This window comes from Carlito syrichta, unplaced genomic scaffold (genome assembly GCF_000164805.1).
Source record: "Carlito syrichta isolate Samal-C Ts95f unplaced genomic scaffold, Tarsius_syrichta-2.0.1 Scaffold309820, whole genome shotgun sequence".
Lineage (NCBI taxonomy): Eukaryota > Metazoa > Chordata > Mammalia > Primates > Tarsiidae > Carlito > Carlito syrichta.
Genome location: NW_007253916.1, coordinates 224,490 through 232,624, shown reverse-complemented (window position 1 = coordinate 232,624; position 8,135 = coordinate 224,490). Strand labels below are relative to the sequence as shown.

Genomic DNA, 8,135 nt, shown 5'->3' with positions numbered 1-8,135 from the left:
AAAAAAAAAAAAAAAAAAGTCAGCAGGGGAAGGGACACGGACAGGCCATTCCTTCCCTGGAGCTGGTTCTGGAGAGAGATGTCACTGAGAAAAGGGGTGTGGTCCCGCATCCTGGAGAGAGGAGCTGGGCAGGAGCTCCCTGGACGGGCCGGGCTGTGGGATGACCGCAAGAACATCGCTCTCCAGGCAGCCACTAGAGGGGTCTGAGCCAAACTGGGCAGTTCCTCTAACCAGGCCAGGGCGCCCTGGCCTGAACTCGTTCCCTACCCAGAAGGTGGCTCTGCAGGCGTGAGCGCAACGTCGCCTGGTGCTGGAGGTGGGGCCCACGCACCTGAGGGTCTCTCAGGGATTTGTCCCGCGAGGACATCTCGGTCGTGAGGCCAGAGCTGCTTCCGGCTTTGCATCTGGCACGGTTGTCCCAGGGGCAACCCGCGCTCACGGGGGCGGCCTCATTATTCTAAGACACCAAAGAACCGTAGGCAACCTGAGGGGTCATTGCTGTAGTCACATGTGGTCTGTCATCCGCCTGGGTTCTTTCTGTGGCCTGCAGGAGAGGGGGCAGCCTCCGGGCTGCCCACGACTGTGGCCTTGACCCTTGTCCCTTTCCTAGCTCTCCTGACAGTCCCCTCCCTCCTGATCCCACGGGCAAAGGAGAGCGAGCCATGCTGAGACCAGGATCCGAAGCCTTCCCTCTGCTCTCATGCACTCAGGAAAGTCGATTACTCGCAAGCCTTGATACATCAGCCATTGTCAGTAACGGGCGACTTAAGCCGCCCTCACCCGCCTGTCACTGATTGGGATACCCCGTGTGTGACGTTGCGGCGTGAGGGCTCAGAAGACCACGGTGCACCCCACCAGCACGGACACGCTTGGTCACAGAGCCAACTTGGCCAGCGGACGTGGAGGGGCCCAGAGGGATCGTCGGTAACCCAGAGGAAGCTTCTTTTTTCTCACACCCCTCCTGCTCCTCCCTCTTCCCCACCACCCACTCAGCCTGCAGCAGAGTGGACATTTCAGGAGCGGTGGGTGGTGTGGAGGCCTTCCTTCCATGGAGGACAGCTGGTTTTCCTTGCACGACAAGCCACTGCAATGCCAGGGTCTAAAGACTGAACACACCCCCGGAATGGGCATGGGCTCTGGGTAGGAAAGTGACCTGGTCCACTCTCCGGTGCCCTAGGTCCCTCTTGCTGTTCCTCCCCGATCTCAAAGGAGACGCGTTGGCTTGAGGCAGCACAGGGGCCTGGGTAGAAACCCCAAAGATCGGAAGAATCTCTAAGAGATCCCCCAGGCTCATCTTTTTGTGTTTATTCATTCATTCCACATAGAGTATGCAAAGCACTGAAATGAGAGAGAGAAACACGGCCACCCAGGGGAGCAGAAGAGCCTTAGGGAAATAACAGATTGTCTGACGCAGTGTCATAAGCGCAACCGGGTTTTGTGAAGCCGCCGGAGCCCAGAAGATAGAGTCACATCCGCCTTAGAGAACCAGGGAAGGTTTGATGCAGGTGGTGACATCTGGCTGGGTCCTGAGCGGTAGGCAGGAGTTCACGCAACAGGGATGAGAGGGAAGGACTTTCATTCCATGGAGGTCCAGTACAGGAGAATGGAGTGTTCCGGAAATAGATAAAGGTCAGTGCAACCGAAGAAAATAGCGCTCAGAGAGGAAGGGAGGGGCTGGAGAGTTTGGCCGTGGTGAGGGAGACCGGCGAAGAAGCTGGAGTGGAGCCAACAAAAAGGACCTGGTGTGTCCCACCGGGGGGCCAGCCGAGGTTGCCTGTCCCGGGTTTAGGGCGGCGGCGTGACTCGCACACGCGCCCCCAGACTCCATGGGGAACCACCAGGCCAAGGGTCCCTCTTTGGAGGTCTCCGAGCCCGCGGAGCCCCAGAGGGAGAGGTCGTGTTTTACTCTTTCTGTTTTGAGTTGGAGTCTCACACTGTTGTCCAGCCTGGAGTGCAGTGACACGCTCCCGGCCACCGCAGCCTTCGACCTGCCAGGCTCCGGCGACCCTTCCGCCTCCGCCTTCCAAGTAGCTGGAATTACAGGCGCGCGCTACCACGCCCGGCTGATTTTTTTATTTTATTGTAGAGATGAGGTCTCGCCAAGTTGCCCGGGCGGGTCTCGAACCCGCGGGCTCAGGCAGTTCACTCACCTCAGCCTCCCAAAGCGCGGGATGACAGGCCGAGTGTTTGACGTAACCCTCCGGCTTGTGCCCGGCGCAGAGAGGGGCCCGTGCAGGGGAAGGGTGGGCGAGAGAGCCACAAAAGGACAACCGCAAAGCCACGCCCGCAAGACAGGACCCAGATGACCAGATAGAAGGGGCCAAGGGGGGTCCCCGCCAAAGCCGGGAGGTGCCTGGGCGGAGTGGCTCGCAGGCGGGTCTGTGGGGAGAGGGGCCGGCAAGTCTCGCCGAGGCCTTTCTTCCCCCCTTCTGCCACGCCCAGTTTCTCCCGCATGCTTTGTCCTCCTGTCCCCCAGCTTTGGGGGCAGAGCGACAGCCAGGTCTGAAGAACAGCACCGTGCAAACCGCAAGCGCGTGGCCGCGGCCTTTGTCTGCCTCCTGGCGAGGCCCGGCCCGGAGGTCCCGGCCCCAGGCGCGCTGCAGGAGAGCCACGCCAAGCTGGTCGCTGTGGGTTGCACGGCTGTTCTGAGTGAAGTGTCTGCCACCTCGTGGCAGAGCCTGGTACCGCCTGGGCCCCACTGTCAGAACTGCCTTCCAGGGCTCCCCGAAACGCTGCTGCCCCTGGAGTGGCCCCTGGGCCCCTGCAGGGACAGCTGCGGGGGCCGGGGGGAGAAGGGAGGAGCCTTCCTGTGGGGACCCCTTCCCTCCACGCCTTGCTTAGGGAAGCCTCCAGCGGGAGCAGTGGCGAGCTCCCGCACCCTGGAAGGCCATTCTCGTTCGTGGGTGGAGAGCCATCTGCCAAGGGGCGGAGGTGGTCACGGTGCTGCCCACCCTCGATGAGGACACAGCCCGGAGGAGGCTGGGAGTGAGACGCGGGCCGACCAGGAGCTGGTCCTGGCTCTGGGGAGCCAGGAGGCAGGGAAGGGGCGGGTCTCGAAAACAGGCAGGGGACGTCTGAGGTCAAAGCAGGAGTCGGCTCAGAAAGTAGGCCAGAGGTGTGTGTCCGGAGGGCCGGAGGTGAGCACCTCTCAGGAGTTGAGTCAGCAGCGGGAGTGAGGGAGCCCTCTGAGGGTGACCAAACCTGTGCGCGTGATCGTTCTGGGCTTTGGACCAAGTGAGGGTGTGAATTTCACTTGCGTTACAAATCTGTAGCCCGTGGTATCAGACTCTTTCAATGCGGTCTTTGGGTACAGCTGCAAGAGGTGAGAGATTGTTTGAAGTTAGTCATCGATGTCCTCTTGTTGTCTTAACTTGCCTTGGGCCGGGAACGGCAAGTCCTCAGCTTGGCTTTTCTTTTCTGCAAATACCCCAGAGCGCTTGGACCAGCATATTTCGTTCTCACAGCCACCTGGCCTCCCAGAGCCTTCCTCCAGCAGACGCGTCTTCACTGGCAAATGCTCGTGACCGCTTAAGTAACCGCGTTGCCACTGCACACCGTGGGCACGTCCTCCACCCCCGGTGAGGTCACTTCTCACTCTCAACCTAGCCTTGCCAGTCAACCAGCCCCACATCCCCGTCCTTATGGGGGCTGTGTTTCCTGAAGACAACCTGGAACCCAGTGCTCGGTGAGCCGGGACTCGGTCACCGAAACAGAAGGCGTTCAAGGTGTTTCAAGCCGCATGGATTCTCCAAAGGGACTTTGGTGTTTAAAGGACCGTTAGCAGGGCTGTGGGGGTGAAGGTCAGGGAAAAGACACGAGATTTCAGAATACCAAGGAGTTGCAGAAACTGCCAGAAATCATCGCCCATGACATTCCTTGCCGACAGCACAGGGGTGACCGACTCTCAGGAGATGGCCGGGCCGAGTGGGCATCTTGGGTCTTGGGTCTTGGGTCTGCTCCCCGCGGAGACCTGTACCCATCCTCCAAGCTACGCCTTGCAGGGAATAGCTTCTCCTTTTCTTTAGCCTGCCAGATTGCGTGTGAGTTTCTCTCATTGGTGGAATCTAACGTGGAGCGTCGTTGGCAAGAGAGTCTGGGAAACGTAGTCTCCAAGCTTCCCGCCCATGTGCACCAGGGCGAGCTGAGACTGTCAGGGACCCAGGCACAATATCTGACACACACTTTTACATGCGGGTGGTGATAATAATAGGACTTCCTTCTCGTGACTGTTGTGAGGCTAAAATTAACACGTGTGAAGTCTGCACGGAGCGTGGCATATGGTAGGCCCTCAATAATTGCTGCTTTGCAAAAAAATTGTCACAATCGACGTTAGAAGGGCTCCTCTTTCTCGTCTCTAACCCCCGCGAGAAAACTGGCTGCCTCTGAGCTGTCTGGTCCAATCCTCCTGCCTTGGCGAGGGCCCCTGTTCCTTATCGTTCCGGACCTGCTTTTAGGATTGTCAGCCTGCCTCGTGCTGGCTCAGAGGGCTGAACAGAGACCGGGAAATAGGTGACATTTCTCGTGAAAAACCTGAACCCGTGAATGATGCTGAATATTAATACAGGATTCCGTGTGCTTGGCCGATGTGGGAACTTCATCCCAAATGGACCAGTGGACAGTCAGAGTCTTGTAAGTTCCCTCATGAAAACTCAGGTCCCAAGTCTGCTTTGCAGCTGCAGTTGAAGTTGAGATTCCGTGGCCTTATGCTCAGATGCTCCAAGCAGCCTGCAACAAGAAGGAATGAGGGCACAGCTGAAATCCTAAAGGGAAAAGAAGCGGGCTAAAATCCACGGGGAGCAATGTCTGCTTCTTAATCTGTCTCCTGCCCCAAATAGCTCTGCTCTCCTCTCCCAACTCGTGTTTACACCTGTCTTTCCCTGGCAGCAGATGCCACCGGGACATAAACTAGGGCGCGGAGGGTGGTGATGGGCTGACACGGACCCTCAGGCCACGTCCTCCCCTGACCTGACTCCCAGGCTCCCTGGACTGGAGTTGAGAGTGCAGACCCCAGTGACCCCCTACCTGCCAAGACGTCCCGGCAGGGCCCTGCTCTCTAGAGCCATAGTGAGCTGGGGGACCCTCTATCCAGCACGAGCGGGCCAGGGTCTGTTCCTGAGCTGATGCCCCGTTCCTTTCATTCCTTCCCACCAAAGCCCTGTCGAGTTCTCCCAGGGGTGCCCATTCTTCCTCAGGACAGCGAGGGAACCACACTCACCCACTCTTTTCCTGGGAGAATTTGGGGGCTGGTTTCAAACAGACCCAGAGTCCAAACCATACAACTGGGAAAGCAGAGGTGTAGGGAGGTAAGTCACAGAGTTAAAAAAAAAATCTGGGCCAGACATAGTTGCTCATGCCTGTAATCTCAGCATTTTGAGAGGCCTTGGCAGGAAGATTGCTTGGGTCCAGGAGTTTGAGACCAGCCTAGGCAACACAGTGAGACCTTGCTTCTGTTATTTAAAAAATTAGCCAGGTATGGTGGTGCATGTCTGTAGTCTCAGCTTCTCAGGAGACTGAGGCAGGAGAATCGAAGAGGTCAAGGCTGTGGTGAGCTGAGATCATGTCACTGCATGATCTGCTACTGGGCAACAGAGTGAGATCCTCACTCAAAAAAAATCTGATATAAATCTGATTTTAACATTCAGTCTCCTGAGGCACAGCAAGCTAAATGCCCACCCAGAATCAGCCGCTGGCCTGAAAGGCCCCACTGCATGTCCCGAGCCACGTGTGTGCCCCCTCCAGCCCACCTCCCCCAAGCCTCTTCCTCCCAGAAGGGCCTGACACTGCTTTTTTCTCCCCGCAGGTCCTGTCCAGGCATGGCTTCGGCCCGATCACCACCGACATCCGGGAGGGACAGACTTTCTACTATGCGGAAGACTACCACCAGCAGTACCTGAGCAAGAACCCCGATGGCTACTGCGGCCTCGGGGGCACTGGAGTGTCCTGTCCCATGGGTATTAAAAAATAGTTTCCCCCCACATGGTAGGCCTTTGAGGTTCCTGCAAAAACGCTTTCAGCAAATAGGGCAGTCCTTTTGTGATTCTCAACCCGTGGCTTTCTGAAATGCACAAGGTGCGAGGGTGTTTATAAAAACCTGGTTTATGGAAGTGTCATTTACAGGAGGTGCAGTGGCCAGTTGACAAGGTGTCATTTGCCTTCTCACCAATTACGGTGGGAGTAGAGCAGAGAGCAGTGGGGTCCTCTGGATCACATGGGGCTGGGTGAAGATAACGAATGGGCCCTGCCCCCCTTCTTGGTCGGGCACCTCTCCTAGAAGTTGCAGAATGAGCTGGGAGGTTGTCGGACAGGACAGGGGGAGTTTGGAAATCCCTGGTCTGTACCTCCTGCCTGCTAGTGCCTTAGAACTTGCAAACAATCATAGCCTCAACGAATCATTCACCGAAATGCTTTGCTGCACGGAACCAAGACATGTGCAAGGGGCTTTCTTTCCCTTTTTGGCCCTCTTGGTCCAGAGAAAAGATGTGAGTCAGCTTGGTGAATCCTAACGCTTTGCTTACAGCTATGAGAAATGTATGTTCCAATAAAAACCTGCAGTTCAATAATACAAACTGCCTGATGTTTCTTTTGCCATGCCCTTGTTTAGGTAGGATATTTCTAAGTGCCCCAAGATGAGTTCAAGAGCGCTCACAGAGCCTGGGAGGGAGAAAGCCTCTTAGTCAGTTGCTCCCCATGGGAATCCTTAGGATTGAAAGTTTTTGGCTGGCCAGGCTCGGTGGCTCAGCCTGTCATCCCAGCACTTTGGGAGGCCGAGGCAAATGGATTGCCTGAGCCCACGGGCTCGAGACCTACCCAGGCAACTTGGCGAGACCTCATCTCTACAATTAAAAAAAAAAATTAGCCAGGTGTGATGGTGCGTGCCTGTAGTTCTGGCTACCTGGAAGGCTGAGATGGAAGGATCGCCGGAGCCCAGCAGGTCGAGGCTGCAGTGGCCGGGAGCGTGCCACTGCCCTCCAGTCTGGGCAACAGAGTGAGACTCCAACTCAAAAAAAAGAAAGTAAAGAAAGTTTTTGGCAACCTCTAACTCCTTACAGCTATACGAGTCATCGTTCTCCCAGTGGTGCCTATCACGTGGGTCACATCACAGATTATTCTAGCTAGAGAGAACAGATGCCTCCCATCCCTCCCTTAGGAACCTTTATATTCCAGACAAGGGACTGGAGTTGTCAGCAAAACCCACGTGCACAAATGACTAAATGAGACAGTCTCAGGGCTGACACGGGACGAGGCGATGGTGAACAGGAAAGTTGGCGAGCTGTGTCTGGGGGCTATGGAGCTGCATCTGGGACTGTTTTCGCTTCTTCGGTGGGGGAAGTGGTGAGACTGGAGAACCAACTGATCCTTCAAAGGATCCAAGGATCGAAAGGAGGCAGCATGTCAAGAACACGCTAGTGGGAATAGACATCATGACTGTCAGCATTCTCACTGTGCTTGCTTTGGTTGCCTGAAGAAAAGGTTTTTTGTTGAAGAAATTTTTCTTTGGAGATGGGGCTCTCACTCTGCCACCCAGTCTATAGTGCTGTGGTGCGATCACAGCTCACTGCAGCCTCGAACTCCTTCTGGGTTCCAGCAACCCTCTTGCCCCACTCTCTGAGCAGCTGGGACTACAGACACATGCCATCACACCTGGCTAATTTTTTAATTTTTTGCATCAAGAGTGTGGGGCAAAGCTTAGACCAACTTCTATAGGCAAAGCAGGACACGGTGAAAACTGACAAGGAGGCCAGGCCTTTTGAGGAAGGACCTTAAGCGTTTCAAGGGGTGCACTCCTTGACTCTTGCTCTAAGCCTTCCCCCGAAGGATCCGGAGTCTTGTTCCCAGGTGGCTCTGCGCAGGGGGGATGGAAATAAGCCAGGTTTCCAGGAGTTATTACGTGCTGGTTCTAAACCAACAATCCTTGAAGACCTGACACACCGCCAAGGTCCACCAGCAGAGTAGGGTTTATGAAGACCAGGTGCCAGGCGGGGTCTTGCTCCAAGTCGGTCTCTCAGAGGACCCGTGGGTCTGAATACAAACCTGAAATTATTCCCCACCCCAGAATGCGTGATGGTATTAGCCATGATTCTAGCTTCTGTAGCTTGATCCTTTAACATCCATCCTATGTGCATGTACCTGAGTCA

General features: G+C 56.0%; 1 long non-coding RNA gene across 1 annotated transcript in view; it reads left to right on the top strand.

Moving 5' to 3' along the window:
- Positions 1–6,562, top strand: part of LOC103270379 — a 72,995-nt gene extending 66,433 nt beyond the window's left edge. The window contains exon 2 of the long non-coding RNA XR_504961.1: positions 5,801–6,562. This is a non-coding gene — a long non-coding RNA (uncharacterized LOC103270379). The remainder of the gene's footprint in view (positions 1–5,800) is intronic.
- Positions 6,563–8,135: the final 1,573 nt, after the last annotated feature.